At 37.9% G+C, this 14,509-nt stretch overlaps 1 long non-coding RNA gene across 1 annotated transcript; it reads right to left on the bottom strand.

Annotated features, from left to right (window-relative positions):
* Positions 1-1,044: 1,044 nt before the first annotated feature.
* On the bottom strand, positions 1,045-1,783 carry LOC308621876. Its single transcript, XR_014016533.1, has 3 exons — positions 1,723-1,783; positions 1,534-1,638; positions 1,045-1,170 (listed from the first exon to the last, which is right to left on the bottom strand). It is a non-coding gene; the product is annotated as an uncharacterized lncRNA (long non-coding RNA).
* Between the last annotated feature and the right edge of the window lie 12,726 nt (positions 1,784-14,509).

Here is a 14,509-nt window from a genome sequence, read left to right on the forward strand (position 1 = left end):
AGAGAAATTCAGACAGAAAACAAGGGGTCCTTGAGAAAGAGACTTCCATTTGTACCTGGGCTAGTGGGTCGGGAGTCAGGGTCATGCCCTTTCCTGATGTGCCTCTAAATAGAACTAAGGCCCTGATGCTAAACTTTTCATAAATGATAGGGTTTGTGGTGGTTTCCTTTCAGCAACATATTTCTTGCTATGCAGGATACAGTTATAAATAACTTATTATTCTGCACACTTATGTCCTTCTTTTTCTTTCTCTCCCTCCTCATTCATTCTTTCCATATCTTCAATCTCCCTCCCACTCGAATGCCCCATCTCCCATAGCAGAAATACAAGCACATAGTGAGAAAAACACAGAATTTAATGACCTCAGAAATGTCTACATTTAAGCTCAATTTTTAGAATCTAATTTTTAGGTTGGAGTCTCTTCTTCTAATCCACATGGAATTCAGAAAATATCAGGCCCAGAAATATTGAATACTAACCACATTTTGTTGGTGATAATAACTATGATAGCAAATAACATGAAAATGCATTTTAATTACCAATTCTTTCCTTTAATTCATCAAAAAGGATATTAATTATAACAGCCAACATTACTTGGGTGCTTACTATGTTCCAGGCAGTGTTCTAAGTGACTGATGTGTATTATCTCATTAAATCACTGTAACGGTCCTATGAGGGATACTTCCCACTTTATGGATGAAGAAAGGAAAACCCAGAAGAGCACTGACCTGATTGACAAGCAACAGGGCCAGAGTTGGAACACAGACATCGACCCCCCCAAAGTCTGGATTCATAAGGAGTAGACTATAAGACCTCTCCACGTGACTGTGTACTGTATACTGAAAGAATCGTTAATCAGGGAAAGTTAGAATGAAAGGAGCTAGGAAACCCACTAGTCTACCCTCCCCACACATGGAGAAATGGAGGCGGCCTACAACATCCCTGAGAGGTTGCACCCAGCTTCTGTCGAGCTGACATGTTTGAAATTCAGCTGCTCTTCTATTTGGTCAGCCTGAGCCAGCTCTGGGTAGTATCAAAATAAGGTGGAAGAGGTTTCCTGGCAACTAGAACAGTAACCTTGGCCTAACAGCCCGAGTGCTCAATTTTTCTTTCCCTCAATTCACTCAGACATGTCTTCCCTTTCTTTTTCAAATATCTTCTTTCTGCTTTCTACAAGATAAAAAAAGAATTAAACTTGTTTCATGAGGTCAGAAATGAATTATTTTAGAATTTGATATTCAATTATTGTTATTTTTTTTAAATGTTATTTTTGAATTTCCACCCCTCCACTTCTTAACAGATATAGGCTGCATGTTTTTAAAAAGTAAATTAAAAATTGTATTCTTTTCTGTTTATCCTTTTGGAAAACGCGGGCATTCCCTTTGAGAAAAACTATTTTTCTGAAGCTCAGGTCAAGGGTTCCCATTCTAAGGTCTACTTCAGCTGGAGGGCTGTGATCCCACTTCACTGGGTTACGCCGCAGCGCCCAAGGTGAGTTAAAATGGAGTCAAACATCAAGGACAAAAGAGGCACCTTAGTCCTGGTGCTGTTTTTCTTCCAGGTAAAATGAGAAATCAAATCCTCCCCTCTTCAGGCAGCACTGTCCTCTGAACATGACGTTAACTTCCACAAACGAGCCTGGTGGTAAAGGGGGTGATTAGCTAGATAGGTCTTAACAGCTGGGCTCCCGGAGCAGGCAGCGGGGTGGGGGAGGGGCATTACCAGGCACCAGGGCTTGTAGTTCTATCCGCAGCAGCGGCAGCAGCAGCAGATGAGAAGCTTCTAGAGGTGGGGGCAGGGGAAAGCCCAGACTGTAAACATCTCTTTCCTGTTGCCTAGAAGCAGTGGCAGCAAACAATCCAAAGACTGCTCCCAGATTTTCAACATTTCCTTTATACACAGGGCTCTGTTTCTTTTTAAGATATGCGGCCATTTCATAAGGTCATCAGCACACATGTGACATGTGTGTCTATTTTAATCACTTCCTAGCCACCCCGGGGACTTGCTTACCTAAAGTGGTCAATTATTGTTTAGTAAAACCTTGTTAATATTAGTATATTAATTCTGGGACTTTTATAAGCCTTTTAATGACTACTCTCTATTAGGCACTCATATCAGTAAGAATCAACAGAAACTTAAAAATATAATGCTTTGTTTAGAGGGAAAATTTGAGAGTTCCTTATTAATAGTTTTCTGAAACAAGCTGTGATGAAGGGCAGGAGTTATGTATTATAAAGTTGTTGAAAATGTGATAACAGTAATGCTATAGACTGTCTTGCAGAAGTGAACTATGAAATATCTCACACACACACACATACACAGCAAGAAAAGGGCAGGGTAGTAATAGTGGAAGATTTTAATTACCTATGTATAGGACAGGATTACATCAAGTGGAGGAAGTAGGGCTGGATCTGGTGCAAAGCTGCTTTCTAATTTAATGTGTACATCAACCTGAAAAGGGAGGAAAGAATGCCAGGTCTATGATTAAATAATATTTAGGACTCAAAGGAAAGAGAATGTGGAAAACAGTGATTAAACCTCATTAAGCATAGGATTTAATCCCAGATACAAGGTAGAGGTGTTTAGAGACAACATGGAATTTTAGGAAGACAGAAAATTAAATACAGCATATAATCATTAACTCAGAAAGAGACATGCCACTGAATTAAGGTCAGGGTAAATAGCGGGGAAATGGTTTTTAAAAACACAGCATCACCCAGAATGCCAGTCCCACTAATAAGTGGTAAATTTGTTTAGCCTTTTACAAGATCACAGTGGAAAAGTAATGTTTCTAGAATGATGCAGCAAAGAAAAGGCTCCCCTACCCTTTTCCAAGATCCAGAAATCTTAAATAGAAAATCAAATCCTCTATACTTAGAAGGGAACTCTAAAAGGACCCAGGGGAGAAAAAAGAGGCAAAAAAATTACCAACTCAGAAGACAAACTTCTTTTATGACATTAAAAGCACACAACCCAGCAAGGCATCCATAGGGCCATTAAGGGGATGAGTGGGAAGTCAGTGACAGATGAGGCTGCCTTTGCTGAGAGCCTGAATGAATTCTCTGCCTGCGTATTTACCAAAGAAGCTGAAGGTCACATCCCGGAAATCGGGATACATTTTCTTGAGGGGAAAAGTGAAATGTTAAAAGGATTTTATGATCACACAAGAGCAGATAGTTGGACAATTAGAACTATTAAAAGTTGACAGGTCACAAGACCCAGATTAAGTATGTCATAGAAATCGGAGAAAAGTGCAAAGGAAACAGGAAATGCCTTCAGCAGTGTTTCTTGATAGCTTGCTCAAAGGAGCCTGAAGAATTGAGCCGGGAGCTATTCTAGGACTAGGTGTTTTAAAGAAATCCTGGGAATCTTTAGAAATCTAGCCAACAATAATCTGAGTCATGGTTACAAAGCAGATAGGACCACCCTCATTTTGCAGTTTTTAGAAATACATAATCTGGTGAAGAGTTAACATTAGCTTTATAAATCACAAACAATTGGTATTTTCACAGAAATGGGGCATTTATGCACTATTCCACACAGGTAAAAATGGAATTCACTTAACTGCGTCTAAATTTCCTAAATTATTTCTCATAATTTCATCTGTAGTCTGTCTGCATTAAATGCAGTAGTATGAGAGTAAATCCAAACTATCCCTAGACTCAAGGGAATGTGTATATGTGAAATGGAAAGGAAAGCTTTTGGAAATTACTGTCCGTTGTCACTTTCATCATCACCATCACTCTGCGATCATTAAACACATACTTGTGTACAATACTATAGCAAGGGAATGGCTTGAAGGGGAGTCATTCTCTGTCTCAGGGTTTGGATCTCACAGTGATTCATCTATGCTTTTGGTCATTGTCTTACCAACCATCATGGCATCATATTATTTTTAAAAACAAAAAGATAAGAACAGTCCACTTTCTGAGGATGTGCTCACAGTGGACGACTGCTCCATGCGTCAGCTTCCAGCTGTGTTTCCATGAACCCATAAAAATAATGTAAATAGTCACAGAACTGGGAAGTTAAAATCGGAAGGGCAGGTGGCATTACTTAGTGTTCATTAATCACTTAAAAACTGCATTTTCTTTTCCTTTTGCCCTTCCTCCTCTCCATCTGCCTGCCTTTCTTTCTACCCTCCCTCCTTCCTTCCTGTCTGCAAATGTTTATTGAATCTCCTAGGCCAGACTGTAATATTTGACAATAACAACATGCAAACATGTATTACTGCCCTCAAATAATTCCCAGAGTAGTGACAATATTGACAGTGTGATAGAGGCTAAAAGAGTAAAAACCCAAAGTGTCCAGAATTATATAAGAGAGTACATAACACAGCCACGGGCTAGTCAAGGGAAAAGTGGGCTATAGAAGGAAACAAGAGGAGTTAAGTGAAGGAGAGGTGAGAAAGGATGCTGCAAACATAGAGTATATTTACAAAGGTTTAGAGAGGAGACAACAGAGTGAACTGCAAAATGATGTGACCAGATTATTCTCTCATTTTGTATTTTTATATTTTTTCTACCAAACTCTACCACACTAACTGCATTTATTTATTTATTTTTAAATCAGTTTACTGTTTTTATTTTTTTAAATATGTATGTATGTATTTATTTATTTATTGGCTGTGTTGGGTCTTCATTGCTGCGTGCAGGCTTTCTCTAGTTGTGGCGAGCGGGGGCTACTCTTTGTTGCTGTGTGCTGGTTTCTAATTGCGGTGGCTTCTCTTGTTGCGGAGCACAGGCTCTAGGCGCACGGGTTTCAGTAGTTGTGGCACACAGGCTCGGTGGTTGTGGCTCGCGGGCTCTAGAGCACAGGCTCAGTAGTTGTGGCACATGGGCTTAGTTGCTCTGTGGCATGTGGGATCTTCCTGGACCAGGGATCGATCCATGTCCCCTGCACTGGCAGGTGGATTCTTAACCACTGAGCCACCAGGGAAATCCCACAGTATTTATTATTGAATTTAATTTTTTATATTTTCTTAAGAAGAAATTAGCAAAAGCAGAAAATAGAACAAAGTGAGTAGAGAGCTGAGTGATTTAGAAAAAGGATATCAAAAGTGTTCATAAATTTCAGAAATACATGTACTTTGTTTAACCTTTTCATTAATGACCAGGAAGGGTCTACTGCAAAAGTGCAATTTTGGTGGCTTACCAATAAGGATGATGCTGAGAGGTGGTGACACTGACATGATTGAATACATCAGGCTCTGTGAACCTAAAAAGAGCAAGAACAGTTTATGCAAGAAAGAGGAAAATCACATAGCAAGGGCTACTTATACGCATATGGAATAAAGAGAGCACAGTGGAAAATACGGACCAGGGTAATACAGTGAAGTTATGATCAACACGAAAATAATACCTCCTAATTTTTCTTAACAAGCCATCCCATTAGAAACTGGTGAAATCATTCTTGCAGAAGTACTGAAAAATCACTCTTGTAAATCACTCCCTTCTAGCTCTAAAGCTGTATTGCAGTTCAAGACCTGAACACACACCCACTGTTCCTCTTCCTGTGCCTACCGCAGAGCTCAAGCCAGGAAACTGGCTTTGCACTGATCACGTTAACTTTCTCCTTTACCATCTTCATTGGAATCTACAGTCACTGTACTACTCACATTCCTCAATCTTAGTGAACGCCAGCAAGCAGAACTCTCAGGATATGCAAAGTATTTTATACTCCCAAGTCTCCCTTTCCATCTTTCACGTTTTGCTTAATATTTCTCTAGTTTCCCTACTACAATGTAGCAAACCCTGTGTTTTGAAAAATACCTCTAATAATCATTTAACCATAGTGTATGGTATGCCAGCTTTACCTAGGTTATTCCCATTAAGTCATCACTAATTACAGAAGACAAATCTTTATTCCAAATGAGAGGAATTTTAAAAGCAAGCTAAGCAAATGACGGATATTTGCCTGGAAGAAGTAGGGAGAGGAAAGGGGACGCCATGGAACTTATTAGAGGCCTTGTAAATATGACGTTAAAAATAAAAAACTCCAATATCTCACTGGCCGTAATGCTGGAGCAGTATCCAGGACACATTGGCCAATGTTTATTTTTTAGTTGCTGGGTCACAGGGTAGCCATGTTTGTAAATCAAACTTATTTCATCTATCTTACTCAGAAAGTAGTCTCTCTACTGCAAAGAACATAGCCGGCATGCAAAAAAACAGTTGTTTTTTTTTTTTCCCCTGATTTCAAAGCCAGAAGTGGGTTATACCAAATAGTATTGAAGTTTTAAAAAATGATATATGTCAGATGATTAATTGATTGATGATTTGCAAATAAAAACATGGTCTACATGTCACTTTAATTCTTAAGGAGGTAGTGGAGGAGTAAAATATGTCAGCTGATCAATACATATAGATGATTAAGAACACTGAGCTGATTTCAGCAGATTGGAGCTCTGGGCCAAGAACTGCCTTTGACTTGCTTTCTGACCTCTGGCAAATCAATTAAAACTCATCTCTACACACTTGCCGCACTTTTAAAAATAGAAATAAAAAGATTCTCTGCCTACTCACCCAAACATTTGCTGCTGCAAAATAAGAGATGAACCTTAAAAATAACCTTGCACGGGGCCTCCCTGGTGGCGCAGTGGTTGAGAGTCCGCCTGCCGATGCAGGGGATACGGGTTCGTGCCCCGGTCTGGGAGGATCCCATATGCCGCGGAGCGGCTGGGCCCGTGAGCCATGGCCGCTGGGCCTGCGCATCCGGAGCCTGTGCTCCGCAACGGGAGAGGCCACAACAGTGAGAGGCCCGCATACCGCAAAAAGAAAAAAAAAAAAAAAATAATAATAATAATAATAACCTTGCAGTAAATACCATGTGATGGGTATCACTTTTTTTTTTTTTTTTTTTTTTTTGCGGTATGCGGGCCTCTCACTGTTGTGGCCTCTCCCGTTGCGGAGCACAGGCTCCGGACGCGCAGGTCCAGCGGCCATGGCTCACGGGCCCAGCCGCTCCGCGGCATATGGGATCCTCCCAGACCGGGGCACGAACCCGTATCCCCTGCATCGGCAGGCGGACTCTCAACCACTGCGCCACCAGGGAGGCCCTGGGTATCACTTTAAAGCAGTGACACATACGGCAGAGGAGAACCCTGTAAATATTTGTGAAACAAGTATAAATTTCTGGAAACAGTACTTGAATAAATTTAAAAAGAATCTCTTGGAAGGAATGGAAACCTAAAGTCAAACTACTAAAGTAAAAATACTGGAGATGTTGACACATATTTAGGCATGGTTTCTGAAGGAAAAGTTTCCATTATGAGGGACAACTTTTCACTTATTTTCAACCTCTCTTTCATACCTCTCCCTTGTTTGCACTCCTGGCGATCACCGCTGCTGATAAGGCAGGATGCAGGATGATGCTTGAGTATTTGTATGTTCATTTCTTCAAAATATGGTTTTCCAGCAAGTACCATAAGCTTTGGTCATTTAATATCTCTTCCAAATTTATACTTTATTTACATAGACATTGGACACACTTTACTCTGATTTTATAAAGAAACAATAATTCATTTTCAGGTACTGAATGATATGTGTACATTACAAAAAAGAAATGATGTACTCAAAGCCTAAATGCAGTTAAAGTTGCTTTAGAACTATTTTAAAAACAATTTTATAAATTCTTCATAATTTTTAGCATCTGGATATATATAGATAGTCCATTTCAACTTATATTCCAAATGTCAATTGTGTTTATGAAAACTCGTATATAATTTACAGACATTTCTCAGAATTCAAAGAGTAATATTAGAAAAATAATTCATAACCATATTCTAGAAAATAGCTAGGAATAGTATGTAAGAGATGGAAAAAATAAAAGGCCAGAGTGGACAGTAAGCTTATTAATGTGAACAAAAGTTGCTTGTATTTTTTTTTTTTAATTTTAAATTTTATATTGGAGTATAGTTGATTAACAGTGTTGTGTTTCAGGTGTAGAGCAGAGTGATTCAGTTATACATATACATGTGTCTGTTATTTTTCAAGTTCTTTTTCCATTTAGGTTATTACAGAATATTGAGCAGAGTTCCCTGTGCTATACAGTAGGTCCTTGTTGGTTATCTGTTTTAGATATGGCAGTGTGTATATGTCAATCCCAAACTCCCAATCTATCCCTCACCCCCACCCTTCCCCCCAGTAACCATAAGTTTGTTCTCTAAGTCTATGGCTCTGTTTCTGTTTTGTAAATAAGTTAATTTGCCTCATTTTTTTTAAAGATTCCACATATAAGTTATATCATATGATATTTGCCTTTCTCTGTCTGACTTACTTCACTTAGTATGAAAATCTCCAGGTCCATCCATATTGCTGCAAATAACATTATTTCATTCTTTTTAATGGCTGAGTAATATTTCATTGTGTGTGTATATATATATCTATATATATATATCTATATCTATATCTATATCTATATATATATATATATATATACACATACATCTTCTTTACCCATTCATCTGTTGTTGGACATTTAGGTTGCTTCCATGTCTTGGCTATTTTAAATAACACTGCAATGAACATTGGGGTGCATGTATCCTATCGAACCATGTTTTTCTCCAGATATATGCCAAGGAGTGGGATTGCTGGATCATATGGTAGCTCTAGGTTTAGCTTTTTAAGGAACCTCCATACTGTTCTCCATAACAGCTGTACCAATTTACACACCCACCAATAGTGCAGGAGGGTTCCCTTTTCTCTACACCCTCTCCAGTATTTATTGTTTGTAGACTTTTTGATGATGCCCATTCTGACTGGTGTGAGGTGATACCTCATTGTAATTTTGATTTGCATTTCTCTAATAATGAGTGATGTTGAACATTTTTTCATGTACTTTTCATGAGGTTTTGACATAGCAGTCTATATATAAACAAGGTCTTTTCAAGTTGCTGGTCTTTTAATTTCAAATGCATTTTCAATATCCTGCATTTGTGCTCTCTCTTCTCACAGTTGCTGGTTTTGATATCATATTTGTGTGTGGATGATTTCCTACCTTTACTGTATGTTTGCCTTTACTGGTGAGTTTTTCCATTTGTAGTTTTCTTGCTTCTAGTTGTACTCATTGGCAGACTACAGGAGGGCTCATGCCAATAAGTATTCCCCAGAACTACCACTGTCAGTGTCTTAGTCCCCACAGTGAGCCATAGCTGCCCCCTGCCTCTGCAGGAGACCCTCAAATACTAGCAGGTAGGCCTGGCCCAGGGTCTTACGAGGTCACTGCTTTTTTCCCTGGGCTCTGGTATGCACGAGATCTTGTGTGTGCCCTCCAAGAGTAGAGCTTCTCTTTCTCCCCATCCTGCGGGATTCCTGTGATCAAACCCCACTGGCCTTCAAAGCCAGATTCTCTGGGGGGCTTCTTCTCCCATTGCCAGACCTCCAGGCTGGGGAGCCTGTTGTGGGGTTCAGGACTTTCACTCCTGTGGGAGAACTTCTGTAGTATAATTATTTTCCAGTTTGTGGGTTGCCCACCTGGTGGTTATGGGATTTGATATTTTTGCTTTTGAGCCCCTCCTACCTTCTTGTTGTGGCTTCTTCTTTGTCTTTGGATACAGGGTATCTTTTTTTGGTAGGTTCCAGCATTTTTTTGGTCAACGGTTGTTCAGCAGTTAGTTGTTATTGTGGTGTTTTCATAAGAAGAGGTGAGCTCACATCCTTCTACTCTGCCATCTTGTCTCCCCAACAGTTGATTTTAAAGTCCATTGATACCCACCTCCTTACATACACACACACCCACACACACATGGATCATTTGGGTTGCATGCTATGTTATTTTAAATTTCATTCTACTTGTATGTGATACGGTTTTAAGAGCAGCTTTGAAATTAAGCAAAGTATATGTTGCTAATGTAGTATAGTTAAATAAATGCAGGACATAATGAGTCAACTGAGTTTAGATATAATACTTACAAGTATTTTGTAAGGCTCCATGGGATTGACTTTGTAAACCCCAAATTCAAAAAGTTACAACAAACTTTTCAAACTATGTCACTCTCTCATATTGTTAGAGAATGTTTCAGTCCTTAAAAAATATTCTACCACATAGGAAGTTAATTTTCACATTTATCTGGTCTTAGAGAGACCCCAATGTAAGGAAAGGTCAAGGAAGAGGTTAAGGTAAGTTGTGGGAAAGATGGCACATTTTCTTGCTCTAAACATAGGTCTCTATTTGGGTGAATGGAGGATCTTTCTTAATTGGCCAAACCTGGATGAAGGGCACAGAATTAGCAACTGAACTCAAAAACAAGGTAGAGAATGCCATTACATAATATCTATTAACATGGAAAGACATTTACAGTGTACTGTTAAAAAGAGAGGCAAATTATAAAACAATATTTACAGCAATTAATCACTCCTATGAGCAAGGAATAAAAAGGAAAATAAGTAGATATAAGAATGAATTCATAATGATTATCTCTACGTTATGGAATTGTGGAAGTTTTTTTTGCTTTATCTGAAATTTCTAATATTACTCAATGAACAAGTACTATTCTGCCATAAAAGAAATGGTATTTTTAAATTTTAAACAGGGCTTCCCTGGTGGCGCAGTGGTTAAGAGTCCGCCTGCCCATGCAAGGGACAGGGGTTCGTGCCCTGGTCCAGGAAGATCCCACATGCCGCGGAGCGACTGAGCCCGTGAGCCATGGCCGCTGAGCCTGTGCGTCCGGAGCCTGTGCTCCGCAATGGGAGAGGCCACAAGAGTGAGAGGCCAGTGTATTGCAAAAAAAAAAAAAATTAAACAAAAAATCAATTCTTGTTTTCTGAGATATTGTCTCAGATTTGATATTCTGATTTTGATTCATACATATTTGACATTTAGACATAAATTTTCCTTCATGTTACATGCATATTTGCATATAATCTGTAGATTACATAGATAAATGCATCTAGTAATTAATAACAGATTTAAGTTTATATAAAATTAACAAGACCTTTTAACCTAATTATTCAATGGTAGCAAATTTTGCTGAGACTTTTAAGTTAATTTATTACATGTTAACAATAGGAATATATTTTGACTTATAAAATCAATAGGGTCATGTAGAATTCATAGTTACTGGTTTGTTTCTCCAGTTACATGTAGAGAGTCTTGGAATCATATAATGGTTTAGGGCTGCAAGGAATCATTCAGCTTAGCCCATTAATTTTCTAGATAAGTATGCTGAGGTTCAAAGAGACTAAGATATTACCCAAGGTCACTTGTTTAGTTCATGGCAGTGAGTATTATGACCAAGTCTTCAGATGTTGAGTCCATCTAAGTTCATAGTGTATACAAAAGAATGTATACAGATAGAATTTACTTCTTTCTTCTGAAATTCTTTGCTTTACTGTATTTGAAATTCTAAAGTTGCCTTTATTTAATTTTAAAGTACATAGTTTATCTCTTTAGAACTTGTCTTTTAATATTAATAAATTTAGATTTATTTGAAGCAATTTTAGTCACTCATAGTTGTAAAAATATACATTGAATATAAAAGTATGGCTTAAAAAAGTTTTGACTTTAAATCCTGATTCCACTTTGCTGATTTGTTGAATTTTCAAGAGCAGTTTTAAATATTTCAATTTAGAGGTCAAGTAGTGTAAACTCACATGTGTCTGACAGTAATCCATATGAATGGTTCAAAAATACCTTAGTGTTACACATATACACACACATACACACATATACATTTAGTTCATTTTGATAAAACAGTATTGAGTATGAAAATTTATTTTAACTAATATTTCATATGAGGAATCATTTAAAACATTGATCACATTTAGGAAGCAACATGGCACAGAGGAAGAGCTTTGGCATCTTTGTTGTTGTTGTTTTTATTTTGTTTTGGCTTTGGAGTCTTAAACACCAAAGTGGAGTTCCAATCAACCTACCAACATTCAGACCTTGAGGCAAATTGTTCAACCTTTCTGAGTCTGTTTTCTTATCTGAAAGTAGGATTTAAAACTTTGTAGAAGAATTTTTTGAATGATAAGAAATGTTATGTAAAGCACCTAAATTACTGAAGGACACAGAAAACATCCAGTACATTGTACCTTATTTTTAAATTAGAATTTATATAAAGAATGCATGAGCAATGCCCTTTTTAAACTCCAGTTAATCTATAATTTCCTTCCATTCATACTCATCCAGTGGCTCACTGTTATGGTAATAGGTTATAGTCTCATCTTATTCCACAGCTCAGCAGACCATGAAAGAGTAGATTCCGGGGAAAACTTGCTCTCCTCTGAGGAGAATAGGAACTTTTAGAAAGAGGATACAGTATTTATTTTATTTTTCTGGGATCATCTTTCTAAAAATTATTATTAGAGTATAGTTGATTTACACTGCAGCATTAGTTTCAGGTGCACAGCAAAGTGATTCAGTTACACATAGACAAATATCCATTATTTTTCAGATTCTTTTCCCATATAGGCCTTTACAGTGTATTGTGTAGAGTTCCCTGTGCTATACAGGTCCTTATCAGTTATCTATTTTATATACAGTAGTGTGTCTATGTCAACCCCACAATGTATATTTTATATTTAAGAAGTTCAATCATCTTATTCCATGTAGAGAAACAACCAGATTGTAAACAATTTCAAAAATCTCAGATTTATACGATTTCTTAAAAATTTTTGTTACTCATCAGACCTTCACATGATTGCAAACAATATATGTTACTGAGGATATAGTTGTTAACTGTCTGTATCTCTGGAAAAGAGCAAACAGCAGACTGTGGTAGACACAGCATCTACCTTCAACTATTTGAATGGCTGTTGTGCTGTATCAGCCAGGGTTGCTAGCTGCAAGAAACAGAAATGGATTTTGAATTGTTTAAGCAGAAAAGTAAATTGTGGAGTAGTTCACAAAATCACTGGTAAGGCTATAGAATCAGGCTTGGAAATAGGCACAAACAAAGAAGGTTTAGTAGCAGCCAGGATCCCATCCCAAATCATCCCACAAAACCAGCACAGTAAGCACATAGTGCTGCCACCCCACTGGACATGTGATCTCATGGCTTGTATTGCTGTCACCCTGGCTCTGAACCCTGGACACCACTGATGGTCTTCTGCACTACTGCCCCTAGAAACAAAATCCTTCAAGCTCTCTTGCCACTGCTTGCTGTTACAGTGCATTGTCTTTGGTCTGTTTTTTTCTTGGGTCACTAACACCAGATTTAAAGTTGAGCGAAGGAAGACTGGGAATAAATATTTCTGCTTTTGCCTCTCCCCACCCCCACTACCAGATTCACAAATTAATGAACTCTCTAAACAGAGGAAAGGTTCAACTGTTGGGCAGCCAAGGAAATATACAAAGTATCCACTCTCTAAGTGGAAGAGCAGACAGAGTTTTTCTGAGTTGCCACAACAGAAAGCAGGACTAAGAAAGAAGATGTCAGGGGAAGGGGAGGTTTGGTGTTTGCAGATTTAAACATGATAAGAAACTTTCCACAAAATAAAATTGTTAAAGAATGAGATAACTGCTCTAAAAAGTTGGGAGCTTCCTGCTACTACTGAAATTTAAGTAAATGATATATGGCCATCAGAAAAGAGAGCTATAGAAAAAAATCCACAACGTTTCTATGATTCTTTCCTTCTGTTGAGATTGGGATTCTGCCTCAGATTATGTTTTTTTGTATGTTTCCACCATATTCTGTGTTATGGTCCTGTTGCAAATATTGCCAGGGCCTGGGACAGACAGAACTCCCCACCGACCTGTGCATCTCAATCAACTTAGTGAACTCCCAACTGACCCCAGTGAGCTGAAAAAATAGTATTTTTAATATCTGCTGTGACATGGATATGGTTGGGAAGCTGACTCTGAGGAGATAAAGATAATTATTTTTACAAATTTAACAATATATATTTCTGTGGTCAATATCTCTCTCTCTATATATCATATATACATACATATGTTATATGATGTGATATCCATGATACTTGATATCCGATATAATCTATCTATCTATCTATCTATATATATATATGTATAATATTTTCTACTTAAAAGTAAAAGTGATAGTGGGAGTAGATCTGCAAATAGACAGTATAGGTTATAAATAATAACAGTAAAGCTAATAGATTGCCTACTGATATTTATACAAAATGTACAATCAGACCCCTGACTTTTAGATGTGACTTTTATTTACAAGGTTTTGTAATTACATTTGCTTCTGAATTTTATTATTAATAATAATGGTACGTTGATAATAATATAATTATTGTGCTGTTAAGTGCTTAAGTATATCAGCTAATTTAAACCTCACGGCAACACAATAAGTTTGTTATCCTCATTATCAGATGAAGACACAGCCTCAAGGCTGTTACTTATGTTGTCGAACTTTGCAACACTGGCTGGTGTTAGAATCTGGGATGGAACCAATGCCAGTCTGACTGTAGCAACCCTGCTCTTAGCTGCTGCCTCTCCAGTCACCAATGCTTTTGCATCGTCAATGATAAATGTATCCCTACTCTTTTTGCTTTTTCCTCTCAGCCACCATTAGCTGCTCTATTTCTTGATGTATAAA

This window comes from Mesoplodon bidens (genome assembly GCF_964165515.1).
Source record: "Mesoplodon bidens genome assembly, chromosome: 1".
NCBI lineage: Eukaryota > Metazoa > Chordata > Mammalia > Artiodactyla > Ziphiidae > Mesoplodon > Mesoplodon bidens.